Source organism: Nilaparvata lugens, chromosome 4, assembly GCF_014356525.2.
Source record: "Nilaparvata lugens isolate BPH chromosome 4, ASM1435652v1, whole genome shotgun sequence".
Taxonomy (NCBI): domain Eukaryota; kingdom Metazoa; phylum Arthropoda; class Insecta; order Hemiptera; family Delphacidae; genus Nilaparvata; species Nilaparvata lugens.
The window spans coordinates 61,055,693-61,079,972 of record NC_052507.1 but is presented as its reverse complement, the minus strand read 5'-3'; the positions used below and the strand labels follow the sequence as shown (position 1 = coordinate 61,079,972).

Sequence of the window (24,280 nt, the reverse complement as noted above, 5' to 3'; positions counted from 1 at the left end):
AGAGGATAGATTCTTCATGGTATTGTTGATCTAGTAAAACAAAAACATTCTGAAAATATCAATTTTTAAGATAGTTATTCAATTTACTGAAAATAACAAAAAAAACTTTTAGTTGAGTTATTTTTGGTAAATTAAATAACTTTTTCAAAAATTGATATTTTTAGAAAATTTTTATTTTACTAGATCAACGATACCATGGAGAATCCATCCTCTAAATCTCATAGATTTATATCTTACCGAATTTGAAATGTTCTGTCCCAATAATTCAAGTAATGATCGGGAAAAAAATGTTTTCCCGAGAAAACTTTTTCATTATGATAGGTTGATGATATACAAATCGAAAAACTTGGAAAAATATCACCAGTAGAAAGTTTATTTTTAGCCTTTGCACAGCCTTAACCCCAATCAACATCTATGAAATGGGCAAGAACTATTCTTCTATTCTTCCCCCATTGCAATGAGACTCCCCAATGTCCTAAACCCCGCCAATTCCCAATGAGACTTAACCCCGCCGCCGACAGAGGAAATTCCGTTTCAGAAGCCTTTGTTCTTGTCTTGTAAGGAGCCAATCCAATTCTTGTAGGACCACATGACGACAATATTAACCAGGCTGCTGTTCATTCTAAAGCATCCTGAGTGCGGGCAGCAAAATTGAGAAAGAAATGTAGGCTACAACAATCATACTGTCACCATTCCTCATAAATAAAATCAATATTTCCTATTCAATCAAAGCTGACAGTCCAAGGTGATTCTTACTATAGCACATGCGACAGACCAGAGCAGCTGTTCTCTTGCCCAATACCTTCCGATAAACCAAGGTCACGGTTATTCTGCTTTGCTCTCTTTCATTCTCTCATACTCGCTCTCTCTATATAACACATTTTATTATGCTCTCTTTTTCTCTGAAATTCGTTTTAGCCGCTCTCTGACCCACACGATGTGCGAACAATGTGGTCCACCCACTTGAAATCGAATTGAACCTTTCATTCATTGCCTGCTCTGATAATCTGGTGTATATTCAGAGTTCATTCATTTCGAGTGTTTTGCCGAATTCAAAATATGTAGTTTATTGCGAGAAAACTAACTGCCTAAGATAAGAAAGAGATTAACAAGTGAAAAAATGTTAGATATAAAAGGGAGATTGACTTTACACTTTCAGGATTGGTTGAATGAGAAGCATTGGTGATATTTATAAGGAATTCTGACAGTGAATATTACTATTAGTCCAGTCAATATAGACATAAAAAAGGGGGTGTGCTTGCAATCTATATTGTAGTTCTGATTTTTAATATATTATTTGAATACATGAGAGAAGTCCAGAACCAATTTCTTCATGCAAAATTTCCTTGTGCTAGATACAGAGTGGTCCAAAAACCTCGTATTTTCGGTTCATTTTCCAGTTTTCAGCTATTTCTGCCAAATCCAGTAATCACTAGGAAATACTGAAATGAAGTGCATCTACGGGTGATTCTCATAGAACATGAACTCATGAACTCATATCATTGTGCGAAATATCAATGTGAGGGCAATGTAGTTGATGATGATGTTTGAAGCTGAAAATTAGATGTTTTTCACAACACAAGGAGCATTGTTGTCAGGTGTACCTGGAAATCTATATGAGATAGAGCGCTCTACCAGATCTCAGATTGTAGAGCAAAAAATTACGCCCAGAGAGATTTTGACTTATACATCTAAATTGTAACAATCAGGAGATATTGTTGATAAAAAAAATCATCAGATTTGATTTTTTCTTTAAATTTTACTAATTTCTGAAATATCATAACTCATTACTCATTGGAGATAGAGAGTTCCGAATGATCTCATTTTATTCAGAATTTTATAATCTAAAAAAAGGGATGAATAAAATTTTTCAAATCACTGGATTTGGCAGAAATAGCTGAAAACTGGAAAATGAACCAAAAATACAAGGTTTTTGGGTCTTTCTGTATCTAGCGCAAGGAAATTTTGCATGAAGAAATTGATTCTGAACTCCTCTCACTTTATCATAATATGTAGTATCTTAAGTTTTGTTTTATCCAAATTTTTGCGATTTTTGTTAATTACTGTAATACTTTCTTTAACATTATAAAATTTGAATTTTATATAAAGTACTTGAAGCAGAATAAGTGAACTGCGACTCACTGCCAACACACAAGGTTTCTTATGTTGGCAGTGCCAAATATTAGGTACATTGATAATATTGTTGTACTCAAGTCAAAATCAATGTCTATTTGTATTGTATACTCTTGTAATTAATATTGTACAAATATTTATTTGTAATTTTGGCAATAAATTCAATTCAATTGCAAGCACCAATGTATAAAGTGACTGGACTATATAGCAGATTAATATGAAAAACCATCAACCTTCAACTTTAGACAATTGGAAGTCCACCATCAATACCGCCTTGCATTGATCATTACAATTGACTTATTAAATATATAGACAGAAATAAACAAGGTCATACAAATGTTGTAGATATATACACCACATCATTTATACAAGTCCAATGAAAAATAATGATAGGTTTCACAGCTGGATCATTGATCAAATGAGAGGATTAAGGTTTGAGTCCCAAACTTAGTTTCAAGGAAGATCTTTGATCAGATTATAGATCTGAAGAACGAAAGCCTGACGTGGGACCGTGTTCATGATACAGGACCACCACGCCACACCACACTAATCCCATTTCAATTTAGATGCGATGGGCTGTAGCGAGATTAATTCCAAGCTGTCAGCATTGGTTGAACGGGGAAAATTAATATTAATTATAAGAAATGTTGACAGTATGAAGTGAATCTCACTATATGAGAGACTGAGCTCCAATAAAACTAACACGAGAGAAATAGATAAAAAAGGAACTTTGAAAAGAAAAAGAGAGGAAGGATGCAATCTAGCCGTGGAATCTATTCATGTCCTCTGCCCATTATTTACTTCAATTGAAATCGTGAACAAATTGATATGATTCCCTTACACAAATACAATACTGGATAATGGCCTACTATGATTAAGCTTCCGAAACACACACAATAGTCAGTTCGGAAATCACCTAAGCCTGTGGGTTCATTATGATCAAAACGGATCATAATTCATAAACCAATCAAGTTAGAACTATGGATCCGTTCTCACTAGTATTCGTAAAAGATAGATAACAAATCATCGTAATCAATAGAATTCAAAGACATCGATGATATTACCCTTCACAAGGAATGAGATTTCTTTTTATTGGAAGAATGAGATACCCTTGCACAAGTAGGAGATTCATGTGGGCATCACTTTATGGGGACAAATACACTGTTTCACAAAAATTCTCTGTTTCCATAGTTGAGAGAACTTGGAGTACCTACTTGAAGTAATAAAAATATGATCTTATGTTTGCATTTTATGTAGAATGCTCAACCTTTACGTCTGACTTTTAAGACAGAAATAATTTATTCCAATTTTCAGAGAGCCAGTTGGAGATAAACAAATATCCTTGGCCAAGATTCATCAAGTTGAAGCCGACTTGTTCAAACACACAAAAAATCTCTCCAAGGTTGAAAATACTTCCCGAAACGGAAGAGAATTGTGAGTCCGCGACTCATCTACATGAATAGCGACTAATTATCCAGAAATAGGTTTTCCTTTACCAAAGTCATAAGATGAAGAAAACATGATATAATGGGCTATTGTAATGCACTGTTCTATTAAATTAAAATAGAATTATAGTACCCTTTGAAATTAATAAAATAATAAAATTAGAATACAAATTATAACTACTAGTTTCGGTGATCACACCATTATTATTATTCAATTATTTTATTAATTTCAAAGGGTGCTATAACTTATTCTATCTTATAAATACAAGACAGTAGCCCTGAATTCATACATTTTAAATTAAAATAATTTAATGAGAACGAAAAGGACAGGAATAATGCACAATATATTCAATACATGCCAGATAAACTGATTATCAAGTGATCCTACACGGTATGATATTATATTATGCAGAGTTCAAATTACTCCAGGCTAATATAATAAAAATTGTAACGATGGAGAAGAAAGTCAAACACAGTCATTTCTTCCTCTAATTCATAAATTCTCCTGCTCACTATTAACCTCAGTTCTTTGATATTAAAATGATATATAAATACATTGCCTAACACCGTAGCAGCTTGTTCTGAAGCCGGGTACCCTTTTTTACGATTTTTGATACAATGTAATACTGCTGTGGGAGTATTAGTAACCTATGTGCTCTAAATTCAAATTCCGAATCAAATAATAAAAGTGTTTTATCATGGGTTGAAAAAACTAAACTATGATTGATAAGGTACTTAATATGTACACTGTAAACTTAACCTCAAAGTTCTATAGGATGTCACAGTATATGAGTACAATAAGTCTAGATGGGCTGAAGAAAATAAGTTCCTTGTAAATAAAAAGAAACTGAAGATTCTATAAATAATATATATCGGACGTTATAAAAATTGTCCTAATCGAGAATAAGATTTGATGCCGGCACCGTAATTTAGATTCAAGGGAGATTTCTGAATTGAATTCATACCATGAAAATAGGGGTGACTTAGCCTACTACAATTCAAGTAGTAACAGGACAACTGAGAACTAACCAACAAATTCATTTCTACATACAATAATCACTATCAACAGGATCAACTATCGGCTGCCTCCACAGAATAACCAATGATCAAGAAATAAACGTATAACTCACATGTTCAAACACACCACAACAAACTTTAGAAACTAATATTATTATTGCAGTTCAGAAGATAACAAATTATAGGAAGTTACGAACAGAACAACGCTCAACTCACGACTGGCAGGCAAACACGAAATGCCGGCAAGCAAACCAGTGCTGCCAACATTCAACGCAAAATGTCCCTACTCTGGCACGATAGCAGCTTGCAACCCTTTGATTGTTGTATGGCGCTAGAATTCAAACTCAATTTCATTGCACAAGAAGTAGTGAATGCAGCATAACTGAAGTGATTTATCAAATCAGTTAGTCTAAGTTCTGAAACCAATATAGTCTTTAGTTTAGACAATATATAGACTTATTTCTTTGGATTGGTCACATAATATCATATGCCTCCCCCCCACTGATTCTCTACGCACGTGCTACAAGATTATTGAGGGATCAGGGTAGTTTTCTTCGAAAAAACTGTGAAGTGGCCCGGTGGTCCACCCTTAATCTTTGACCAAATCAATGGGATTGCTTTTGAGAAAAGATACCACAATACAACAGAAGCCGATATTATAGACATCGGCAGTGAATCTTCACAAGGACCCTCCTCCCAATCACTAATGTGAGACATTTGGAAGTGTGAAGGAGGAGGAGCAGAGGAGACAAAGTAATTGGTTACAAAAGTGGTCACAAGTAGAAGAAGAAGAAATCTGGGATTAGGTAGCAGAAGAGGCACAAGATTTATTGATTTATTAAAGACAGAGAAATATGGTAATGCAGAAGAGAAAATTTGATAAGAAAGACAACAGAAGAGATGGTCACATAGGAAACACAGAATAGCAGAAAAGGTGAAAAAGATAAACGTGACTAAGGCTAGCTTAAGGCTAGTTTCACATTTATTCGGTTCGGTTCGTTACCGAAAACGAATGAGGCTTTCATACATGTCAGGTTTTAATTCGTACGGTTCTAATTAGGTATTTTCTTCTCAAACACAGCTGTGTTTCGATTTTCACAGTTCATGCTGGTATATTATTTTAAATATAACAGCTGGTGTTAAATTGTAAGATGTTATTTCTTGAACAACAACATTTTAAAGTTAATTTCAAATTGTGAATTATTTGAATAGTTTCTTTTTGATTATGTTAATTTTGGATGTTCAGAGGGATTATTTTTTTAAATTGAAAATTTGTTCCTTGTTTTGACACATGGTATATAAACTTCATCTCTCCTCTCCATTGATGAAATCATGTAATATTCGTGGAAAAATAAAAAAAAAAAAATTTCCCTGAGTTTTAATTTATATCTTTCATATTTTTTTTAACAAACTATTCATTGAGAAAAAAATGTTCCTGTAAACTAACCGAAATGAATTGACCATATGATTTTGACTTGGAAAATTTTGAAACAGATAATCACTATATCAGGTTAAAATAAAAACAAAAAGGCAAGCGTGTGTAAAAGGCTTTGTTTTTTCCTGTTTCCCTAGCAACGAATTCGAATATGATGAAACCTATTCGTGTCGAGGGAGCGTTCGGTGCTACCGAACCGAATCATCGTTTCACACTTATCGGAATTTGCCGAAAACGAAACGAACCGAACCGAAAGTGTGTGAAAGTAGCCTCTCGCTAGCAACGAATCGAAACCTGATGGAATTTATTGGAGTCAAGTGGGCGTTCGGTTCTATGCGGTTTCTATTCGGTACCGAATTCAAACCGAATCACCGTTTCACACTTATCGGAATTTGCCGGAAACGAAACGAACCAAATGAGAGTGAAACTAGCCTAAAACGCTGAAGAAAATACAGGCAAAATATAAGAGAAGTTGATAACAAATGAGAACTAAGTGAATAGGTACTGCATGATGGAGATTCGAATCAGAGAATAACCAAAGAAATAAAGAAAGACTAATTTAGAACAGGAGGTTATGATGATGATGAACAAATAAAACAGGATTTAAGAAAGGAAAAACCAAGAGAAATAGGAAGGAGAAATAAGATATCGATGAATCGACGATGAGAACACTGCTCGAAAAGATAATATCTTATCTTGTATCTTGATGCAATGAAGTTGATGAGAGGATTATGGAGAAAAACTGAAGTAGCCTACAATGAAAACTGTAAATAAAGAGAAGAAGAAAAAAGAAGAAGAACAACAACAACAACTAGAAAAAATGAAGATTTAGAAGAGAGAGAAGATTGATTTCGGTCAAGTTGTCATCAAAGTGCTCGGAAGCGAAGTGATGTTTTAGTGAAATATGGGTCTCTTCACATAGAAGGATGCTAAAAAATAAATTGGAGTGTTCTAGAGGGATGCTGCTACAGACCACATCTGTTTCCTGCAGTCACATCCTCACATGTGATATGGGGTGATGCCATCCATCGCTAGTCATTCGCCAAGAATTATCTGTCTTCAGGGACTTCTTCTCTCCTCACCAATCTAATTTCTCTCGTCTTTCTCTGTAATTAAATCCCTCCTTTAATATTCATTTTGCTCATTTTTCTGTCTTCTCCTTCTACTTCGACTGATTCGATGGTATTTCACTTTCCTTATTTTACAATTTTCTTCTGTTTTCCTGCTTTCCGCTTCTCAATGTTTTCTGAATCCCAAAATCATTTCTGCTTTACATCACTAATTAACCCACCTATCAATGTTATTATCGGTGCACTATTATTTTTGTCTTCATGTCTATAGAAGGGTCATTTCTTTTCCATCATAAATAGTCTAATTATCAGTAGTCTAATAATTATTAGACAGTAAGTAAACAATAAGACAGTATTAAATTTCAATCACTGTCTCTTTCTTCAAAAACGCGTATTGATGTATGGTCTAATTACATCAGCACTTTGAAAAAAAACGAAACGTTAACTATGAATTAAATTGAACTAAATATGAAAAAACAGCAACCACTCCATACATAATTTTGTGTATAGTTTTGTGTATGTGTGTGTGTATGCATGTGTGAATGTGTGCGCGCGTGAATGTGTGCAAGAATGATTATAAATTGACAATTATATTAATTTATTTCAATATAATATCATATTCAATTATTATGTTCTTCATGATATAATATTGAAATTTGTATATTCATATATTATAGTATATTTTATATTCAAGTGTCCCCACACAGGGTAGCCTATAGGAAACACATATTAGAAATTGGGAAACAATACTGTATTTGCTTTTTGGAATGTATTTGATTTTTTATTTATTTTTTGAATGGAGAATTTAAAAAAAATATTTTTTAAATATTATCCTTCGTTTTTCTCCTTTTCTCCCTCTTGTTTTTGTTATATTCATCTTCAATTGCTTTACATATTTGTGTACTCATCATTTTTCTCTTATCAAATGAATTGTTTTAGTCTTTTCCTTAATTCTATTTTGTGTTTCTTGTGTTTGTCTTCTGATATTCTGCCTTCTTCTTATCATTATTACTCTTCTCTTGGTCATCCACCTTCTTCTTCTTATTATTATTATTCATCATCATCTCCTCCTCCTCCTCCTCCTCCACGACCTCGTCATCATCACTTTCGTCTTCTTCTACTACTTCTTCTCCTTCATCTTCATAATCTTGTTATTTTTTCGTTCTTTTTCCCCTATTTATTCTCTTCACATTTGTTTTCTTTGACTTCTATTCTTCGTCATCGTTTCCTGCTCCTCTTCACAGTAATTCTTATATTTTTCCTTTGTCATCTTCTCCTATACTTACTTCTTTTTGTCTATCTTCTTCTCCTCTACGTTTTCTTTTCTCCTTTTTCATCCCCTCCTACTGCTTATTCTTCTTCATCTTCTTCAACAGCTCTCAGGAAATCAGTTCCCCACCATGTGAGCTTACTTCCGGAATAGGAGAGTGTATAGTGAAGTGCACTTGAGGACATGAGCTCGATATTGCATAACATCATACACCAATGGCAGAGTGACAGAGATGGTGGATGAGGGATGTAGGTTGTCAAAATGGGGACTCCGGATCGGGACACACATATGGTTTTTGACAACGCAAATCCTTTATCCCAGAGTCTGGCAGAAAATTATACAGTAGAGTGGTTCAATCTAGTTGATGCTTTCGAATAGGAAAATCTTCACACATGGCTTTTCTAGGATCAATTCTTCCTCTTGAAATAATATGGTATCTTAAAAACTATGAATGTTCAGATGAGAAAACATGAACACAAGTATTGTTTTCAAAACAATCAAATCTGACCTTCACAAGGAATAAAAAATGTATAATATGGAGAGTTTGATACTAACAAACAGCATACCTTTCAAATGAATGAAGTAATGTTAGCAGACATCGTCAACATACCTGAAACAAGGAAAGAAAATTAATTAATTACATCAATGATATAATGAAAAACAGTGAAACCACAATCATATTGTTTGGATAATAAATTATTGTTAGGATAGAAAAATAAAGATTCACTATGTGGTGTTAGTATGACTGAGAAATAATTATATTTTCTGCATTTCCTCACGACCACTGCATATTCACAATTTTTCGTACATATTTTTTACAAGTACATGTTATTATATTGAGAAACGTAATGTTTCAAATTGTTTCTAACAATTTATAAAATAGAATTTTAACAACTAGTTTCAGTGATACACACCATCTTCGAGTTTTAACAAAAAAAGGATACTATAATTTTTATTTACGAACTGCAAGAAACAATCAAAACATTTTTTTTCATTATTAAAACCTGAAGATGGTGTGGATTACTGTAACTAGTTGTTATAATTTATATTTTTTAACTATTATTTTATTTATTTGAGAAAAAGGGTATAATTCTATTTTATAAATAAAAATAAGTAGCCCTGCATTCATACGTTTTAAGAAGATATGTTTCTTGCAAGTTTCATTCGAATTTCAAAATAATTGCAACTAATAATGTTTATTGAATAATCATTTTAGACATTTTTACAAACTAACTTTACTTTTAGAAATGCATCTACTGAGTAGATTAGACGTCTAGTGTAATGATAGAATTGAACAGTTGACAACTCAGATGCCCTCCCACAAACTAGAATTAAATAAATTTAGCCCATAGAAGAGAGAAGGCAGTCTAACTGAAGCGTTTCATATGCAACTAAATCCCCAGAGTCTGAGAGTCAAAGCGTAAATCAATTTTTATTAGAGGATTTTGAGCAGCTGTGAATGGAGCTCTGAATGCAGGACAGGATGAGATGAACTGAATGAAGAAGAAAAGAAGATGAAAAAATAAAGAAGAGGAAAAGAGAGACGAGGAGCAAGAGACCTCCTGATGTGACAGGGAGCTTTGCATGCGCTTTTGAGACAAAAAGTGGAGCTCTCCAATACAATGTTAATCTTTTATAATCATTTAAGAGATGCTAGTTATTACAAGGAGATTGGGACAGTCATATAGAAATCACAGGATAACTACAGCCAAATAAAGGCCAAACATATTACTGTTCTTCCGTTATTCGTATTGTTTCACCCACTATTCAAGAGTGTCTATTGAACAATTTGTGGGTGTACACAAATATTATCTATACTAAAGGAAACATTTGGCTTATACACGTAAGGGATGGGAAATTCACGAATGACTTAGTTGCATCATTACGTCTGATTCACTTGAAATTTTGCATATAGCCTACATTCTTAATTTACCGAGGATGGTAATAGGCCTATTTTAAATTCTTCAAGATTTCAGTAGATCAAGTTTTCAGTTTGTCAAGTTTTCAATTAGCCATTGCGGAGCACGGGTAACCTAGTTGGTATAAAATATTTGAAAAAAGGATTTTCACACATCGTGATCATTCTTAAAAAATTAAATACTGATCAACACAGCAATCGTTTTGATTATTACTAAATCAATATATTAACAATAATACAGACAGGTCATAAGAATAATCTCATGATACTGTAAGTTTAATTATCACCCGTTTTCTTTATAGCAGATTACATTCAAATTTATTGGGAAGTTGATGGTAATTTGTTAATATCGGTGATTGGAGAATATTTAAAAATTTCTATTTAACATATAATTGACACTAGACTAATGCATATCAATGAAGTTTAGCAGCACAAGAGCATTTCTCATACGGTTCTAACATTTCACACGAACCCAACAGGTCATTGCCACATAAAAATAACAAATCTACCAGACCACGAAAATTAAAAAAATATTCTAAAATTAAATACAACAAACCGAAATACGGGACTTGGATTCTAAAATAGATTGAAAATAAACATTTTTCCAACGACCAAGATCAAACTACTTTACACGACTCATAAAACCAGTTTTATTAGAGGGCAAAAAACCTCTCAGAAGAAATTAGCATCTGGGTATCTTAATTTTGTTATGACGGATATGCGGGCTTTACGAGATGAATATGATGATGATCATAACGGAAAGGATGCAAAGACAAGATGAACAAGATTCAGAAAGAGAAAATAAAATGATGTCGAGAGACAAGAATGAAAATAATGAAAAAGCAAAATATTTTGAAGGGAAATGTTCACTTTTAGCAAGTTAGCAACTAGTTTCCGAATACAAGAAAATCTACAAAATGTCTCAAATGAAAACACAAGAATGAAGAGGTACAACAAAGAGTAACAAAGAGAAAAGGGAAGCAACACAAATATAAGAGAAGGGAAGCAATAAGAACAGATATTACCAAGTGAATGAACTTGTGTTTGAGTAAATTGAAAATTCAAGAGCTTGTAAGTGCCGGATTAACTATTGAAGTTTGAATTGTTATCTTTTGGTCTCATGTCAAGAACAGGGAGCTGATGATTCAATAATAGAGAAAGCGCATGGCAAAATGCCATATGGGTGCCAAATGTTTTGAATCAGTGCAAACTGTGAGTGTCTCCTTCTCACTCTCACTTTACTAAAGTGCGTTCTAATGCTCGGTCTTGTCCTCGTAAATAGGTTACTGAATGAGAACAAGAGTGCATTAAAAGCAACAAAGAAAGTACAAGAATAGATGAAAATAGTTGTGATGTTGAATTTGACCATATATGCTGTTTATAGGTAAGTGATTTAACTTCAAACTATAATCAGTAGAAAGTTACAAAATTGCAATTGAAAGCTATTGCCAACAAAAGTATACAAACGGTATACAACACAAAACTAAAACATAATAGAACCAATATGAATAATAAAATCATATATAAGGAACAGCACTTAAAAGTAAATAAATTAATTTCGGCACTGCGGAAAGAGTGCCAAACTATCTTAATTTCAACACTGTTATATGATATATGTGCACTCTATATGTTCCAAACAGTGCCTTATACAGTGCCAAACAGTGTAATACATTCTATACCCACTGGTTCCAAACCTATTAATGTGTTACTGATAAATTAATTTTGAGCTATCTTGTTATAAGAAGTTATTACAGAGAAATTCAATATAAGAGAGAATAGAAAAAGAAAAATGTAGAATCAATATGACCTGAAACGCCATCAATGTCAAGTTTAATGTGGGGAAAACAGAGTATGCGAAATAACAAGAACAAAGCAAATTTCTATCTTAGATGAAATTGTCTCTGTCTTGTAACTTGATTATTAAATTATTGATTTTTGTTTTGATGAATAAAGTTTTTTATAAGAGAAAAATATCCTGAAGATTATTAAAGTAGAGTTGGATATAAAATTAAAAACGTTATTGATATTGATTCTTTATCATAAAAATGACAATGTATTGCCAGGTCTATGATATTATTTATTTACATATCTGATATGATATTATTTCATCGATATTCTATTATCTGATAAGTAAATTTGAATTGTTTATTTGAATAAGTGGGGAAACAACTACATAACTCTTAATCCACTATTTATTTCACTCCAATTAATTTTTCTAGTAAATCACAGGAGGTTGAATGGTGACAATTGGAGAAAGAAAGAAAGAAGAGACACGAAATTTCAGATAAAGTTCAAGAGGAAGGAAGTGAGGTGTCTAGCCAAGGAGTTGCAGCTCTCTTTTGGAGAAGCTATAAATAATTTCCGACTTCCTAGGGCACGCAGCCTTTAGACAGAGATAGAAGAGGGACAATGACAATCCTAGATTCACGCAGCAGACAGAGACAGAGGACAATGACAATCCTCGATTCCTTAATTGATGTTCGGTGGCAGGAAAAGACTCCTGGCCCAGAAAATGCTCACCATTCAAAACCACAGAGGCACATGTTACCACAGAGCCTTATATTATATAGATATAATGTATAGATTATGCAGGTACATATAGAAAGTGGATATAGGTATAGTCTACAGCAACTACATATTGTTCTATATATGTTACACGTGCTCCACCGAAGTGTCTCGACGTTTTTCTATTTAGAGCAAGTTTTTTTAAGCACAAGACTTGATTATATTGGTCTTAAAAAAGTAATTCTGGTTTGAAATGCACTTGATGTATTGTTGAGAATGATAAAAGAGACTTGTTAATACATTTGAAATCTTTTTAAAACTAAAGATAAAAAATTATAGATTGACTTGTAATGTTTTTTCATAAACGTTTTTTAAAACAGCAATGTTGTTACTATATTGGTTTAAGAAAGTCGATTTAGGGTTCAATAATAATTAGGTTTGATATATTTAATGAGGGAGCAATATCAAACACAATTATTATTGAACCCTAAATCGACTTTCTTGAACCAATAAAACAACATCGCTGTTTTAAAATTAAAAATACTTTTTCTTTTTTTTGTAACTGTGTAATACCATAGATGAAGGATAAGTAAGGATATAACTATATTATTCTTGTCTCCGGTAATACCACCAAAGACAATATGAATGGTAAAATATTATTCTATTTATCTATCTATGGCTACGGCAATACATGTCTACTACAAGAATATGAATGAAATTGATAACCTAGGTGTGTGAATCGTAGCCTAAATATAAACTAATGACAGAAAATAAAAATTTGCCAAAATGAATTTATTTGCAACATTTAATATATTTATTCAATTCATTCAATCATTTACAATACCATATAATTTAAAACTAGGTGGGTCCTAATATGTAAGTAATATTATTCATTAGAAAAGTGTTGAAAATACGAAAATACAAAGAGAAAGTGGCGTGGGTGTGAAACAGGATAATTATGAAAACTATAACAAACGAGAAGCTTCAAGGATAAGTTTGTATCAATATATGAGTTATTGATATATGAGTTCATTTTTAAATACTTGGGGAATGACTGAAATATTAAAATTTTGATCCTGTAATTTCAATACAATACTTGTAGTTTGTTGAAACTGAAGAAAATGAGAGCTAAACATTATTTTATTTTTATTTATTTTCTCAAGAAAGCACTGATTATGAAAGCTATGTGATTTTTATTTCAATTCAGTACTTTTAAATCATTATTATTGTTTCATTTAGTTCAAGTTGACACAATTCAAATGTGGTTCAATGGAATAAATTTGAGTATTTTCAAAAATTTAATGGGTAGATTATTGGAGCCAAGTCACTCTAAATATCTTATTCTTAATTACAAAAACAAAATTATTTTAACGATTTCTTAATAACAATTAAATTCACCCACAATATATTATTATCAAATTCGCAAACTCAACTTAGTAATCGGTTAATGACTAATCGATGAGCTAATGATATAAAAAAGATTTGTCAAGTGTGGGGTTCGAACCCACGCTCTCGAATGAGAACCAGGGCTTAAATCTGGCGACTTAGACCACTCGGCCAACCTGACTACATTGATAACACTTCGGGCCTATGCATTGATAGTACGGCGCATCCCTAGCTAACATAAATAATGTTATGCAAAAATTTTATTCACCCCTGTCAAAGTAGGCTTTATTACGATTGGACGTATCTTTTGTGATGGGGTGTTCTGGGAACTTCACTTACCTTGGGGATGTTAAACAGCAACCTTCTTTCACAATGGTTTTTACACTTTTTAGATTAATCTGATTTATTATTGATGTATTTATAGGTCAGATTCACTTAAACTCACTTAGAAGGTACTAGTATATCTTAGAAGCAACCCAGATATAGCATAGAATCAAGTAAAATGGATGAGATGCGAAAGGAGAATGGAATAAAAAATCATGTTAAGTACTGTTATAATAGGAGAAAAATGAAAAGTGAAATGAATAGACTACAACAAAATGGATTCGAAAGTAAAATTGAATAAAAAATTATAGAGTGTAAAAATGATGTGTTGTTGAATTGAAAAGGGAATAGTTAAGGGATAGTTAAGGGGAATAGTTAAAAGGGAAAAATAGACTGCATAAATAACCACAAATTAATGAATCGTGCAAAAAAGGCAAGAAATTAAAATTAGAATAATCGCAATAGAATTAATAAAATGTTAAACATTACACAGTATCACCAAAACATGAACAAGAAAAATACTCAAAGTAATGTTCCATAACCAGAATGATAATATATAATGATTGATTAAAATAATACAGTACATTGCTGTTGTATTGTAGTCTTATTATAGGATTTAGAGAAATGTACAAATTTTATGCAAACATTTAGAGAAAAGGCAAAACGTTATGTTATTAATTTGTAAGTTAGTATGAAAACAGTTGCTTGCAAAGAGAGGAAATAGAAATTGTTCAGATATGACGCTGCTTCAAGACAAGAGATTCAATGTTTCATTCACAGATGGCGCTAGATACAAAAAATGCTACAGAGACTGTGGCCACTGAAAAGAATGTACTATTCTCCCAAGGATAGTATATACAGTACTAACCGTCAGGCTCGCTTCGCTCGCCATATCCGTCTAGCCAGGGGGCTCCGCCCCCTGGACCCCCGACTGGATCGTCCAAGAATAAGATCAGCAGGCTCGCTTCGCTCGCCTGCATTTTTCATTTGGGCATTTTTATCATTATGTTAGGACAATCCAGTCGGGGGTCCAGACTAAACGTCTGGCTAAACGGATATGGCGAGCGAAGTGAGTCTGACTGCTAGTAATATAATATTCCCAGGATTGAAGTAGCAGTGCCCAATCAATTTTTCCGCGATAAATGCATTTAAATCTTCAACTTGGTGCCAACCTAACAAAGTCAACTCAACTTATTGCCAACCTGACAAAATTATTAATTTAGTTGCCAGTTAACAACTGTTTTGAAGAGGTACTCTATCTAGATTATAGTTCTATAGTAACATATGATATGGAAATTTCAATTATAATTAAGAGATTGGGAGAAGAAGAATATACATGCTAAAAGACGAACTTTAAACCCTTAAAAACAACCCTTAGAGTTAAAATATTGCCAAAAGATTTCTTAGTGCGCCTCTAAAGGGCCAACTGAACATACCTACCAAATTTGAACGTTTTTGGTCCGGTAGATTTTTAGTTATGCGAGTGAGTGAGTGAGTGAGTGAGTGAGTCAGTCAGTCAGTGAGTGAGTGCCATTTCGCTTTTATATATATAGATTTTATAGCTATTCTATATACTCTACATACTATTCTTGCTATTCTCCGTCCTCCTATCTCTATTTATCCTAGATACACATTGAGTTGATTAGGTTTGGGAAACATCATTACAGTATAATTTTTTTCTATATTTAATTAACAATAGTATTAAATCATAATTACATCTCTTACACCACAAGATAAAAAATATATTTTTTATAAGTAACTAAATTATAAATTCTCAGATCACTCTCATATTATTATCTTTGTTACAGAATACAGAGTGAAAAGATGAAAAGTCATTCGTCAAAACATTATATTCTATAATATAAGAGACTTGAGATATTGTCAAAAAGTCACTCTAAATATCTTATTCTTAATTACAAAAATAAAATTAATTTAACGATTCCTTTCCTACTAACAATTAAATTCACCCACAATATATTATTATCAAATTCAACTAAGTAATCGGTTAATCGGACTAATCGATGAGCTATGAGATAAAAAAGTTTTGTCAGGTGTGGGGTTCGAACCCACGCTCTCGATTGAGAACCAGAGCTTAAATCTGGCGCCTTAGACCACTCGGCCAACCTGACTTCATTGATAACGCTTCGGGCCTATGCATTGATAGTACGGCGCATCCCTAGCTAACATGAATAATCTTATGCCAAAATAATTCACCCCTGTCAAAGTAGGCTTTATTACGAATGGACGAATGGACGTATCTTTTGTGATGGGGTGTTCTGGGAACTTCACTTACCTTGGGGATGTTAAACAGCAACCTTCTTTCACAATGGTTTTTACACTTTTTAGATTAATCTGATTTATTATTGAGGTATTTAAAGGTCTATCGACAATTGGAAAATTATTGACTGTGAACTAACATAGAAAGTACAAGTATATCATGGAAGCAATTCAGGTATAGTATAGAATCAAGTAAAATGGATGAGATGCGAAAGGAGAATGGAATAAAAATCATGTTAAAGTACTGTTATAATAGGAGGAAAATGAAAAGTGAAATGAATAGACTAGAACAAAATGGATTCGAAAGTAAAATTGAATAAAAAATCATCAAGTGTAATGATGTGTTGTTGAATTGAAAAGGGAATAGTTAAAATTAGACTGCATAAATAACCATAAATTAATGAATCGTGCAAAAAAGGCAAGAAATGAAAATTAAAATAATCGCAATAGAATTAATAAAATGTTAGACATTACACAGTATCACCAAAACATGTACAAGAATAATACTCGTAATGTTCCAGAACCAGAATGATAATAGTAATGATTCATTAAAATAATACAGTGTACATTGCTGTTGTATTGTAGACGAATTATAGGATTTAGAGAAATGTACATATTTTATGCAAACATTTAGAGAAAAGGCAAAACGTTATGTTATTTGTAAGTTAGTATGAAAACAGTTGCTTGCAAAGAAAGGAAATAGAAATTGTTCAGATATGACGCTGCTTCAAGACAAGAGATTCAATGTTTCATTCACAGATGGCGCTAGATACAAAAAATGCTACAGAGACTGTGGCCACTGAAAAGAATGTACTATTCTCCCAAGGATAGTATATACAGTATTTTATAGCTATTCTATATACTCTATATACTCTATATACTATTCTTGCTATTCTCCGTCCTCCTATCTCTATTTATCCTAGATACACATTGAGTTGACTAGGTTTGGGAAAACATCATTACAGTATAATTTTTTCTATATTTAATTAACAATAATATTATATCATAATTACATCTCTTACACCACAGGATGGAAAATATATTTTTTATAAGTAACTACATTATACAAATTCAGATGAGAGTGATAAAAATCTTATGATCTTTGTTACAGAATACAGAGTGAAAAGATGAAAAGTCATTCGTCAAAACATTATATTCTATAATATAAGAGACTTGAGATATTGTCAAAAAATCAAATTTTTAGTAAATATTTACAGAAATTATTTCATAGAAATTTGTCTCAGATTACTTTGTAAAACTTGTGTTGCTTCATGCTGAAATTTGAACATTTTTCAAAAGTGCTATTGAATGAAATTGATTTCCATCTTAATATATTGAAGCTACCGCTGGATATTTATATATATTCAAATCAGCAACTTAATTTTTGTATATTCATTTACCATGTATACTCATAATACTTACCGTACTATTATTTTAGGAAAATGCATAAAATGCTTCATTTCAAATTTATTATTTTGGATTTATTTATGAAACTGGAGAAAATACTTCATTCCATCCCAATATCCCTAAATTTTTCCCTCGATGCATCCAAAGAATCAATCAAATACACCACAGATAAACAACAAGAAGCCTATCTTCCTTGGAAATGTGAAGGGACACAATACTGCACCAAGATGAATACAGGTAAGTGGGTCACTCGGTTGCCAAAGACTACAAGAGGACTGATCGAATGTGAATGGAGACAGCAAAACAATAATCGACCTATTATCTCAGCAACGATAATCAAATTAGGAGAAACTCAGGTAACAATGAGACACTATTTTGTAACATATGAACCAAACCAAACAGGCGTTGTAGTGAGCCTTGTCAGCATTGTTTGAATGGGGAGCATTAATGTTATAAAATAAGGAATACTGACAGGGTAGAGTGAATTTCGCCAATTGAGCTCGTAACTATTCTTCAGACAACAGGGACAGAGTTACTAACATGTTACATGGATAATAACTACAACGCTAGAGGCTCTGATGAAAACTGGTACAGGTTACAGTAACTATAGTACTAGTTTTAAAGTTACTGTAGTACAGGTGAACAAGTGATTAGGCCTATTATCCATTTCGATTCATGTTCAGTATCTTTAAATGACATTACGGTATTTGTAATCAATACGTTCACTACGATAGCTTTAATTGAATAGTTTTTCATTCATATTAGATTTTTTATTCTGATCACTGTTTTAAATATTACTGAGAGGAATATTCACGAAAAAACGCATATTAGAACAAAGCCAATGATATTCTGAATGTAAAAAACTCCAATGGAAAATTCTAAACCGTTTATGATCTGGAAAGAAAACATAGTTTAGGACTTCAACAACCCATAACTCGCTTATTAGACCACTTAAAAATATCAGTTGCCACTTTTTCTCACTCTTATAATGATCTTAACAATAATTATATTGGAAAAGATTATCCAATTTAAATAAAAATAAAAAGGTGTACCGAAGAGACGTAAGGGCTTACTTAGGAGCTCATAGAAATGTTTTATTTTCATTGAAACAAAATGTATTCCAATATAATTTGAGGCACAATCCAGCACAAAACCAAATTGGTTGATCCAAAATATTCATCTGTCCTGCTTGAAAATAAAAATGCACTTCTTAAGAGTGCTACTGTATCTATCCTAAAAATCCAAACAATCAACTATTTTAGATCAAAAATTACCTTACTCAACTATTTTTAGAATGAAAAGTTTCAATTAGTATAGTTTTTAGTTTGAGAGTAAATTGTGAAACAACTAATAACTAGTATAAATTATCTTTATCATATTCAGCTATTAATATACAAATTATATATTACAGATTAAGATTTTTTGATATTAATAAACCAACATTCTCATCAACAATAACAACAATATTTTATTGTGGTCATATTCCTAAAAAAAACAACTCTCAGTTCACAAATCCTTGATATCCAGTAACCATGACCACGTAGTTTTTACTTGAAAAGAAGATGTGATACTTTTTTGGGAAGAACCACAGCTCGGTCAAAACGTATCAAGCACAGACACTCCTAGAGTATAATACAGCTACCGGTAGTTCAACCAGTATAATGCACTGATTTTTCAAGTCTTCATGCTCTATCACTTTTTGTTCACTACCCGTCACATAGAATCTTAATCCTCAATCTATCACTTTGCTTCTCTACCTCTTTCTCACTCTCTCTATTCCCCTTTATCGTTCTCTTCTTTTATCTCTTCATCTTCTTCCTATCACTCCATTTTCTACCCATAATCTTGCCTCACAGTCCAATCCAATTCTAAGGTATGGTACTCTTCATAGTCGATGTGGAAGACTACATTTTATATGAGAGAAAAAAGCGTAGATAATGTGGTTTCATTGTGTTCAGTAAGCTTATAGTGCTTGTGATCAGGTTCCTGTTCCTATACTGGTGAAGCTCAAATACAACTAATACGATGGAAAGATCAAAATATGAAAGCAGTAAGAGATTGTTGACATAAACCTTGACCTTCGAGAAGGTCACACAGAAGTGCATCAATGTAGTAACCATGAACGATGCTGGGAAAAACATAATGTTTATGGTTGGTATACTGAAAAGCTTCTTTTACAAAAAAGTGAATCTAGTAGAATTTTGACAAATTTTCAAAGCTGCATTGGGAACCCAAACACAAGTATCAAGCATGAATATAAGGTATTATACATTGAGAGAATACAATGTAAAAAAATCAACTTGAGTGATTAATTTGCTTGATATTGGGAATGCTCCTAATGTTGCAATAAGGATGCAAACAACAATAATCTTGAAGAGAGTAAGAGAAAAAATTTAGTTCTAAGAACCTACAATTTTATCACAGATATTGAATTCGCATGATATAAATTATTCCAAATAATATAAAAACACAGCACGAATATACCTTGAAAAGTCTGGATGTTCCTTTGGATTCACCAAATAGCTTCATATTTATAACTTTTTGTGTAATTGAGAAGTTGATATTGTGGTAATTATCAATATTAAATAAAAATACTAGGAAATTGTCAAAACCAACAGATTTATTGATACTTAGAAAGACCGGTTTCGGGTGTTACACCATTGTCAATCTCTGATAAACTCTATCAGATCTATGTTTATCAACGATTGACAATGGTGTAACAACCGAAACCGGTCTTAGTATCAATAAATCTGTTGGGTTTTGACAATTTTTATTTAATCATATTTATAAGCTGCACCTTATGAGCTTCAATACATAGGAACTTGATTACAAGCTACTGTAAGATGAGGCCCATATGTACCATCTACGTTTAAACACAGAAAAGAGAGAGAATACGTTGTTAGTTACTTTGTGGTTCAACTCAAGATAAACGATAAACGTAAGGTTCACTTGAAAATAAATAAAAATAAAAATCTAAGTACCCTTTTTAAAATTGTTTACTCACATAATGTTTCGACTATATGATGCCATTATCAAGTGATTGGAGAATTAAAAAAATATTTCAAGAGTAGCCCTAACGGAAAAACAGACGGTTCACTTGAAGATATGGTCACATTTAGTATAACGTGTTCATTCCTGGTTTAAACCAACAGCTGATCAATCTCCGTGCACCTGAAATGGTGCATACAGCCCTAGAAATCTCCAGTAACCCTGAAAATGTTACCTTATCAAAACGTTGCATCTTGTAAAACGGAGTCTGCTGTAAAGTGGAGGATACAGCCAATCCAGTTGGCAGCTATTAGCGGTGAGGTTGTAAGAGACCTTGCCCTGAGTTCAACCCGAATTAGAACAATTGTACTCTCATTATCTCAATGAAAATGTTCCTGTTACAGCAGCAGCAGGCTACGCCCCAGCCTTGAACACAATTCATACATCAATGTCGGCAAATTCAACATTCCAAAATGGAGCTTGAAAATTCCAAAACGAAACCAAGTTTACCACCTCGTCAATCTATTTTTACCATAGATCACCTAGATTTGAAGTCACCTAGAACTAGATCATAGATTTGCCCAATGTACCTAGAATACATTGAAATTTGGTAGCCTAATCGGATCAACCTAAACTATAGTCAACCGAATGAAAATAGTCCGATGGAAATTGGAACAGATGTGTACACACTCCCTCATCCCCTCGCACACATAGACGTTGGCAATTCGTCATGTTTATTGTGTATTATAAAAATATTAATTCTCATTCATAATAAGCAGTGGAAAACGCTGAACAACCAATCTTCTTCTTCTTCTTCTTCTTCTTCTTCTTCTTCTTCTTCTTCTTCTTCTTCTTCTTCTTCTCTTCTTCTTCTTCTCCTCCTCCTCTTCATTTCCCCGTTTCGTTTCCTTCTCCTCCTCATTCTCCTTCATCTCCTCCTCCTCATTATCCTTTTTTTTCTAATTTTCCTTCTTCTTTCCTCTTATTTTTCCTTTACTTCATTTCTTTTTCTTCTTCTTCTTCTTTCATGACATACTACAACATTAAAATAATTTGTCAGTCATTCAACTCATTCAACTTCTAATCTGGATCAATCTTCTATTTTACTCATTGTCTAAAACATCTACTTCAGTATTATGGAAAATGTTTATTCATAAAGAAATTAAAAAAAAAATGTTCATACCAGCCATCAGCCTACTATTCATGTAAATAATAATAAATTTAGAATGATATCCAGAGTATCACATCCTTTAAGTAGATGCTTCAGCAAACTTGAATGAAATGATATTTTAAAATACAGTAGCTTGTTTACATGTTTACCTAAGTTTCTCAAGTGATTACTTACAATTTATTTACGATACGTTTGACATTCGATCTCTGAATCAGTATGAAAAGTTTACTACTGAAGCTGTACCAAGTTTGGCAGCTATTTGAAATCCAACAAGACTTTTATATTGAAGAAAGTTACTTTTTGCGCAACATATTATCGATTTCCACAATTTATGTAAAATGCTTATTTCCCCTTGCGTTCCTTTAAAGAGTAGTGGAGTGCTGTTGTTGTTGTAACTTGTTTATTTACACAGCAATCTAAAGCAAAATACAGTTTTACTAGTAAGTTGGTTGGAACAACACTTGTTCAATATTGAATATTTATGAGTACTTCTATATATTCTCTAAGAGTGACATTCTCCTCATAAGTCTTTTACCTTTTAACCATATATCCGTTTACTCATTTCCAATTGATTATACAGCTTTCACTACTATGATATTGTTGGTTAGCCTATGTTATTTAACATCGGTTCATTTTCTAATGAAAATCCTGATTAGAAACTGGATTGCTTTTCTATATTTCAAAATGGAGTTGAATAAACAAATAGAATTAATGTAGCATGTGGCTTTTATAAATTATATCTGAAATTCTAATATGTGGCATTATACTCATTTTGAAAGTAATTATTATTTTTCAATATATTAAATTGTAAATTTGCTTCAATTCATAACACTATTTATACCAATATTCTTAAAATTATGGAATAAACCACGATAAGTTTAAGATACGGTACCAGAAACAAGATACCTACTCAAGTTCACCAAAGGAAATTAAAAATAGACACGCACCTAGCCTACTTGAACAGTTTCCAATCCATTCAACTCATAGTAAACAGAAAACACATTCACTCGACAAAATAAATCACTGCAACACTTATTTCAATATTCACATCACGTACAGGTTTCTAACAAAGGCCTGCGGAGAAATTACAACCGTTTGTGAGGATTCCCGGGCTGAAAGTAAGAGCCCTAACGCTCCATATAAACGCAAAATAATGCATTCTTAGATCGTGTGAAATCTGACATTACTTTCTCCACATAAGATCACATATATGGGGGTTGGCAGATGCACCGTAACATACGTTTCCTGATTTGGAACATATCACATATGAGAGCTGCAACTATGTGGTTTACTATGTCAGTGGCGGACTGAACAAAAACATCTCACGTCTCATGTATGTGTGTTGCCACTATCAGTTCTGTACTACTGCCAAAATGTAAATTGATAAATAATTTCATTTGAAAGAGTATTTTAGAACTAGTGCATTCAAGGATCCTTTTTTGTAGGAGCTATCTTGATTTTGGTGGTTGTTGTAACTGAATACTGAATATTTTTTATAATACACCTGGGAGGATACCGGTACAGGAGTTGTCCGGAAAAGTTTGTAAAGTTGAGACTTGCAGAAAATATCCATGTTGCCATATTGTGCGTAATTTCAATCTTTTCAAGACTGGAAATATTCAAATTGACAATTCTGCACTCTGCATCGACTGTGCTGTCGAATTGAATACATCCTGTCATATGGGCTTCCATGGATTGATTGAAATTTCGCACAATTTGGCAACACGGATATTTTGTCCAAGTCTGAACTTATACTATACAGAAATAATATTATGATTACGTGACATAAACAACAAAATGTATTCTCTCAATATAAGTGTGTAAACATTCCAGTAAATACCAAGTTGTTCAACTTTGTTCAACTAATTTTTGTTTTTGTAACGAAAAAATGTTGAACAAGAGATAATGAGAAAAGGAACCCTGAAATAATAAGG

General features: G+C 32.6%; 1 protein-coding gene and 2 non-coding genes across 8 annotated transcripts in view; all 3 read right to left on the bottom strand.

Moving 5' to 3' along the window:
• LOC111054335 (rhotekin) overlaps positions 1-24,280 on the bottom strand; it is a 171,407-nt gene that overhangs the window by 75,182 nt on the left and 71,945 nt on the right. Inside the window, exon 1 of one of the 6 annotated variants that reach the window (XM_039426090.1) lies at positions 4,709-4,830. The exons of 3 other annotated variants lie outside the window; for them this stretch is intronic. The gene's annotated coding sequence lies outside the window, so the exon portion shown is untranslated. Of the gene's footprint in view, positions 1-4,629; positions 4,831-24,280 lie in introns of those variants that run through there. 2 more of the 6 variants (XM_039426092.1, XM_039426091.1) reach the window with 2 other exon arrangements.
• Positions 14,277-14,360, bottom strand: Trnal-uaa. Its single transcript has one exon. It is a non-coding gene; the product is annotated as a tRNA-Leu (tRNA).
• Trnal-uaa lies at positions 16,549-16,632 on the bottom strand. The gene has a single exon. It is a non-coding gene; the product is annotated as a tRNA-Leu (tRNA).